Source organism: Cupressus sempervirens, chromosome 5 (genome assembly GCF_028749045.1).
Source record: "Cupressus sempervirens isolate cs-2001-9-10 chromosome 5, ASM2874904v1, whole genome shotgun sequence".
Taxonomy (NCBI): domain Eukaryota; kingdom Viridiplantae; phylum Streptophyta; class Pinopsida; order Cupressales; family Cupressaceae; genus Cupressus; species Cupressus sempervirens.
Window position 1 is genome coordinate 207,345,560 of NC_143122.1, and position 8,317 is coordinate 207,353,876.

Sequence of the window (8,317 nt, forward strand, 5' to 3'; positions counted from 1 at the left end):
CAAAGTCAGGTTAGGGGCATTAAATGACCTCAAAAAGGGCCAAAAATGGGGGACAAGTGAAGCTTGTCCATAGGGCTATAGAGCACTTCGAGAGCTTTTCGAAAATGTAAACGATTCGTCAATCGGAGCTACGGTTCAAAAGTTATGCCTCCCGGAAATTCAGTTACTGTTTTTGGATTCTTCTAGATTTGCACCAACTTCTAACGTGGCTTCTAGAGCCTTCTACTTGGTCGGTGGATGCCTACTAGCACTTTCTAGAATGTATTCCTAGTCCTTAACCCTTCGAGGTCTATTTAAGGACATTTCTGGCATTGTAAAAGGCAGTTCGGAGTGGAGTTTGAGAGGAGGTACTGAAAGGAAAAATTATCTCCAGATTTATGTTATTGTAAGCCCTTAGGGCATGTTTTGAAGTCTATTTCCTCTATACTAAATGTACTAGCTTATTTTCACAGTTAATACAATTTCCCTTTTCCTGTTGTGTCCATTCTGTGTGTGGGTTGTGTTCCCATCATGTATTAATGACTAGATTGACCCTGTCTCTAATGTTGGTCTTATAATTGCAGGTAGAAGAAGGTCATCAAGAATCTTTGAGAAGAAGATCTGTAATCCCCCTCTTGTGCAAAAAGCTCATTATAACAAGAAAACTAAAATGTCATTACCAGTAAAGCTCCACCATGTGATTCAGGTAGATCTTGAACCAGATAAGGACCTAGGTGGTGAACTCATTGATAACAGCCAGAGAGTCCAAATGAGTGTGGGTTCATCCCCTTTGAGGATGCAAGTTGTAGACACTCTTGAAAAAGGTACTAAATTGCAACAGGATGCTACAACTCCTAACTAGCTTGTGACTTCAGTAAATAGGAAGAGGAGTCTAGTTTTGATTTTTTTCCCTGTTGAAGACATTGTGAGAAAATATAACAAAAAGGACACCAAGCCTAAGAGGACTAAAAGCATAGCCAAGATAACCTTTGATAGTGAAATGGGGAGAAGTATAGTTGAGGTAGCCACCTACAATCAAAAATAGGGAGTTGATAAGTTGGACCTGAGCAACTTTAAAATCACACGAACAGATTTGGGGGTGATGAACCATGAAACAAAAGAACACTAGGTAGAGATATCTACCAAGAAAATTGTGCTATAATCATAGAAAGATGGGATTGAAAAGAAGAAGTTGATAATCAAAAGGTCAGAGTTCAGTTCCCAATAGTCAATTAAAATTTTCCTTTGATTCCAGTGCTCCTAAAAATCAACAATTGTTGGAGGATTTAAAGAAAGGGAAAATGATGACATATGAAATGTTTATTTGGATTATCCTAGTAACAAACCAAGTTGCTAAACTCATGCAAAATTTATATGAGATTGTTACTCTAGCCAGAATCGCACTTGATGAATCTCATGTTCAGTCCGAGACTTGGAAAGGAGAAGTCAAGAAATTCTCAACCATGGTGACCCAATTGGTAGAAGTGGAAGAACCGTGAACAAGATGGAACTATACAAAGACATCTGGAAGAACTATCTATAGAGCATCAAGAGCCTAAATACAATTTCCATGAATGAATTCATGAACACATTTAGGACATGGAAGCTGGCACATGGACAGGGTGATGTTGAAGATGAGGAGGAAGAAGAACTGCTTGACCAATTGGTGGATGATTAGTGTTTTCTTTTTTAAAAAATTCAAGAATTTTAGTTTATGTTTTTAAAATTTAAACTCTAGTTCTGCATACCCTTATGTTGGTTTTCATAACTACTTTTTAACTATCTGAGAATCGGGTATTTAGGGAGATTCTTGGATAGCCCTCTATTTAAGTTTGAAACTAAGTAGTGTAAAGGGTTGGTAGTTTTTTATGGTTATCATTTTGTGACCATTTTTATCTAAGTTTATAGCTATGCAAATGTTTTAAGTTTCAAGTATTGTTTCTGAATAATATTGTTCTTTTGAAAAGGAAAATATTTGAATATTCAAAGATGTTATGCTTTGGATTTGTTCTTTATTGATTTAGTATTGAATCGATATTGAATATTTAAAATTCCTTTGATGCTAGATATTTCTCTTTATGTTAGATGAGTATCTATTTTCTATTTTTTTTCAAGAAGTAGTTGATAGAGAAACTATGTGTTCTCTCCTTTGTATGTATTCTTGTTTATTTAATTTTTATTTATTAGATTATCCCCCTAACTAAGAATAGACGGGAAGCCTTAATACTTTTTGGTTAAAATTAATTATCATTTGAAGGCAGTTTTGATTGAAGATCTAATAACAAAGCTAAACCTTACCAAAATTTGGAGAGGAATTGAAGAAGTTGAAATTCCTCAACTATTGGGAAATTGTATTTGTCTTGTGGTTTTGGGCATAGAATTTTTCATTCATTTCTTTTTATTTAAAGATAAATATGTTCACCAACAACCCCCAAACTATCTCCATTCATATTTTTGACAATGACACCACAACTTGCCATCCCTAGGTTTCCCTTTGAGGCCCCATCAAAATTAATCTTACACCAACCCTATGGAGCACAATCTCATCAAGCCAAATTCCTAAGGTTATTACCATTCTAGATAAAACTTAACCCTGCCAAGTCTCAATTCTGAATCACTTTTCCTTCCCATTTATTCTAAGGTCAGTGACCTTTCCCAATAGTCTTGATATTTTCTATCACCAAATGCTTAATCTTATGGAACAACTATACAGAATTAGTCTCTTTAACCCTAAATACCCTATCATTTTGTTCCTTCCACACACCCCAACAAAGAAACAGGAGGATGAAATCCCATAACTTCATAATCAAGGTAATACAAGAGGGGGACTTCCAATTGGTAAATAACTTTTGAATACTAAGGGGGAAAACCCATTCCATATCTAGCAAATCACATACCCTTTCCCATAATCTTCTAGTATAAGAACAGTGAACAATCAAATGGTTAATTGATTCTTCAGCTTCCTTGCAAAGATAGCACCTACTCACAAGACTCATGCCTCTTTTCATCAAATTGTCAGTGCTAAGAATTTTGTTCTACAAAAGAATCCAAAAAAATATGTTAACCTTGGGATTCAGCCCTTTAAACCAAGCTTTAGCCTAGCAAGGCACGTCTGTTATTTTTTGGTGTTAATTCTCATTTCTGCCATTTTGGCTGCAAGGTAGGGATTTTTTGTTTTAATAGTTTTGTCTTGTTTTAGCTTCTATTTTTATTGCTTTAGGTTTGGAGGTTGAGAACTAATGTTCCCCTCCATTTTTGTATGTTCATTTGGCCCAGTTGGATGTGTTTGTTAGATTATGGTGACTGGTCAGGAAAGTACTATACATACTTCATAATTAGTGGAAAAAAAATTTGGGTCATGGCTGACATTGTAGCTGACATATTATGGCCGACATGTTGTAACCCTAAAACGGATAAAATACTTGTATAAAAGGGTTTAGGGTTAAATATTTTCATTATGTTGTGATGCGAAATTGCTTCTTGCGGCAGTATTGAGCTATAAGGGATTACGGATTGTAATTAGGTTGTAATCACTGGATTGTAATAATATTGGACTTGTTGTTTAGTGGACGTAGCTCGGGGATTGGGTGAACCACATTAAATCTTGGTGTCTTGTGTTCATTTATGTGTGATCTATAATTTTCTATTATTGGTTATATTTGAATGTAGTTTTTATTTCTGTCTGTGGTTTATCCTAACAGTGTGTAAGCAAATTGGGGTTTGTGGCTTTGAAATGTAGAAGTTTTGAGCCATTATATTATTTGTTTTTGTATACGAGCTTGGAACTTGAATTTTATTTAATTTTTGGGAGTTCAGAAACCATTTGGATAATGGGTTATAATTTTTGTCAATTTTTGACAACATTGATTTTTTAAAATGTTAATTTTTGACAACATTGATTTTTTAGCGATTTTCACATCACCTCATTTTATGTGCCACCCAATTTTTTGGGGTATTTTTATGCACTTGTTTTTCTCATGGATTTGAAATTTAGGCTAGGTTTCCAATTTGACCATGTTTCCACTTTGTCATCATTGAGATTCATGTAGAATCCATAATTTTGGATTTAGGTCAATCGAGTGAGTTCATGGTGCTTGGTGATTCATTTCCTTATTGGGATTCATGTCAAATTTGAACTCCCAGAAATAGGCCGATTGAGTAAGAATTTATACTTGTATCATTTGATGCATTTCTAATATCCAACCCTTGTATTGGCATTATGTGATTACATTCATGAAGTTAGTTGTGCCCATACACGAGCACATGCACGTGCATATGATGGGATCATGTGAGACCCAAACTCTCGGATATAGATTAGTTGAGGGATTGTTCATTTGGGAGGTTAGCATGGGAACTTGAATTGCCTATTAGAACTCATCATGTGATGACCATGGGTATGTAGAATAGATGGTAGAGTGGCTTCTATTGTGTACCCCAGTGTATATTCCAACAAGGTAGCGTGAAGAAATTTCTAACAAGTGATAACTAAATTAATAAATTGGTAGTAAAAATTAATGATAATATAAGAGAGCACCTATGCAGTTAATCTAAGGTTGTGTTCCTATGTGGTATCTGGGGGCATGGTGTGATGGTTTCCTAAGTGATTCATTCTACACTGGTGTGATGGTTTTATGAGGGATTCGTTTTACACTAGATATAGCTTGGGCTTTTCTATGTCAAGCGCTTACACTCCCCTAGAGTCCCTATATAGTTGGTTTTTAGTGGGTCTGACCAATGACCTATTGTCCTACATTGATTTCATGATCATATGGATGTTGGTCTTATACTTGATGGATGTATTTTTTAGCCATGGGTAGTTTTCTTATGTGATTGTAGTAGGGTCGTTATCTCCATGAGCATGATGAGTGTGGGCCTGTAGGTACCATATGGTTGGTATGCATCATGACCTATATCCCTACCAGGGAGCAATGTACAAAGACAATTTAGTTTCACTTTGAGGCCAATACTAGATGTTCACTTGGTACTTTGGTGTATTCGGAGTATGTTTCCTTGTCATTTATGCTTTACATTGGATGAACTTGATATCATGTTTAGATTATGTTTCTTTATGAATTCCTTTATCATGATGATGTATCTTATTTCTTCGATGATATTTATTACCATTTCTTTGAATTAGAGATGCTATTGGTAGATCAACATGTCGGATGTACTTATTCTTATGATGTTAATTGATAGTTATTGGTAAGACATATCTCCTGAGACAACTCCAATGATCTTGTTGGAAAATTGAGATTCATGATCAAGGGTATGGGTAGGATCCTTGAAGTCTCATGATGTCATTATGGTAGGGAGGAAATGAGCATGGTTGATTTAATTTGGTTATATCTTTTGTTGATATATTCCTTTTCACTGTAATATTGCTTATTGCTTTTTTTTTATAGCATCACCTAGATCCAATGAGTTCTAAGTGTTCCATTTATTCTCATGAGAGATTGATTCATGTTGAATCACTACTCATGAAACATGGGTCAATGAGTTTGACTTAAAATCACATAGTTAAATCCTGATAGCAATATCACAATATTACTTATGTTCATGATTGCTTATGATGTTGTGGTTTAGATGGATAGATGTTATTGTGATCTACATGTTGCATGATTAGAATTGTGGTTTCTTATTATGCTCTTTATGTGTATATCTAGTACACTTCAATGTGGATTTATCTATATTTTCATGTCATATGTTGGTGTTGACATGCAACTTGCAATCTTTGCTCAGGACTTCATCTGGTTTCTATCTTGGTAACTAGGATCACCTTATTTTCCTAGGTTATTTCCTTTGCATGGAATTAATTATGTGTATATAGTAGGGTGGTTTTATCTCCTTTGTGTCATAGATATTTTCAAGATCTTTCCAATGCATTTTTAACAAAGTCAATTGGAGTTCAAACACAAAATTTATGGCCTTCAAAGTCAAGATAATTTTGGTTGCATGTAAAAACTCCTACGAGAAAACACTCTAATTTGTTTACTCATATGAGGAGCAGCCTTTACTTGTGTGGGACAATGGGAATCCTCGTATGAGACCCCTCTGATGTGAATTTTTGTATGAGAAATAATGGGCACTTCCTCGTACATCTTGAAGGTGGAAATCAGTGTTTCAGATACCCTTTTCGGTGTTATACCCTCCTAATCTATAACAGCTTTTCCTTCTTGTGATGACTAGTTGTGTTTCCTCTTATTTCTTACATTGTAGTCAATAAGTTGACTTGTATGGAATAAACAATAAGGAACTGTGGATTTGGGCTTTAAAATGAACCTCAATTATGATGTTAGATTAGATCATGCGATGAACCTTGTACGAGTCATTCTTATTAATGGAAATGGATGTGTTTATAAGTGATGCACACTTGGGGATCTTTGATGGTTTGATTTTAGTCTTTTGTTGCATTGTATTTTATGTTTTTAGTTGCATGTATCTATTCTTCACCTTTAAAAAAATGTTATTCTTTGTTTATCCTTGTTTCCAAGGATCTTTGGGTGAGGCATTACATCTGGTATCGAAGCCCATTTTCAAACATTGGGATCTTTGTGTATATGTTTCCCACATGGTAGATGTTGTGATTGTGTGAATGTGAGTGCCTCTTTAAGAGCTCATGATTTCTTGTTGCTTGGGTACCTACTTGGAATAAACTTTATTATCCATTAGATGTGACTCGAGTAATATGAGGAGAAGGAAGTGAGTATTTCCTTGTTATGTAGATGGAATTGATGTGTCTTAGCATGGCTGGTTTCTTGTTTGACCCTCTTAGCCAGGCCCACTAATTGGTGTCTATGTTTTGGCCTTGATTACCTCTTGTGTTGCTCCTTGTGGAGGATGGTGCATGGTGTTCCTTTTGTTCTCCTATTGAAAGTAAAGAAATGGATTGTAATTTTAACTCATTGCTAATTCATTATAGTAATGAAATGGTTCCTTTTTGATGAAATAAATAAGCGTATATTGCAAAATAATTGAAAAAAAAATACGTTGTTGCATTAGATCATTTGGTTAATGACTTACATCCCCAAATTTCTTGTTCCTTAAGCTTATAAAAAGTTGTGGTGATATTTTTGCATATCATAATGTTGCATTGCATGGGGAAAAAAAAAATTAATATAGTTATGCATATGCATGAGGTCATTAATGCTATCGAGTGTGTTCTTTAATGATGCTAGGAGGATTTATTCCTTAGTAGTGTGTGGCAGTTAATCCCTCTTTGGTGATCTCAGTCATCACAAGTAATGTGACTCAGTTGATGCCTTGTTTTATTTTGGCAGGTGAAACTTTCCACATGTTTTTTGGGCTAGCATTGGTTTTCTATATTTTCTCACTTGGGCTAGTCATCAAAATTTATCTATCACTCTCCTTGTGACACTTGTCATATTTGACTTATTGTTGAACTATGTACACTATTTAGATTTACTCTTGGAATTCTTGATTTTTCTATTGGGGAATTTTCATTTTTGGTTGATGTTGACTATCCCATATGTCTTTTATTGTTGCCCAGGTATGTGTTGTGGCTCTATCATGTTCATTCAAATCATTGATAGTATGTACAAGGTATAACATAGTGGAGAACATACTAGTGTGTTGTTAATAGATATAATATTGTAACGGAAATGCATTTTGATTAAATGATGATAAATATTTTGTTGTCACTTGAAAGAAAAAGAAAGTTGATAAAAGTTCATACTTGTTATATGGTTATTTATTCTTATTTCTTTCTTTGAAAATATTTTAGCTCTAATGTTCTCAATAGCTTCTAAGATGGGAGAATTAATGTTGGTTGTGTTAAATGAGATTATATGGCTTGAGAATGTGCTCTTACTTGCTATGTGGATGTATGGTGTGTGTCAGTGTTCCTCCTCTCTTGCAACTCTGAATATTTTTTCATTGGATTCTTTGACAACTATGATTTTGAGTGTTTTATCTTGCCTTGTAGTGTTGAGTTGGTGGCTAGATGAACTTTTTGTGCATTCTAAGATTTTTTTTATGCACTTAGGGTGCTTGGTTTCTATTCTTGGATCGCAGGCTTCCAAGAGTAAGCTTAATCTTTTGGGGGGTGATGTAGTGCCTCTCCCATTTGATTTATGTAAGTCATCCAGATGGATGCAACCTTGATGATTTAGTTTCATAGTGATCATGATTGGGACCCATGAGTGGTCTACACCCTTGGGTTGTTTTGATTATTGTTGCATTAGCTAGTTGTTTATGCTTATGCTTGATTGATGAGATTATGATTTAGGATTTTCAATGTATATTGTTGGATTTATTGTGATGGTCTTATGCTATAGATATTTACATCAATTTTGGATGCAAAAGTTATGGCCTTCAGAGT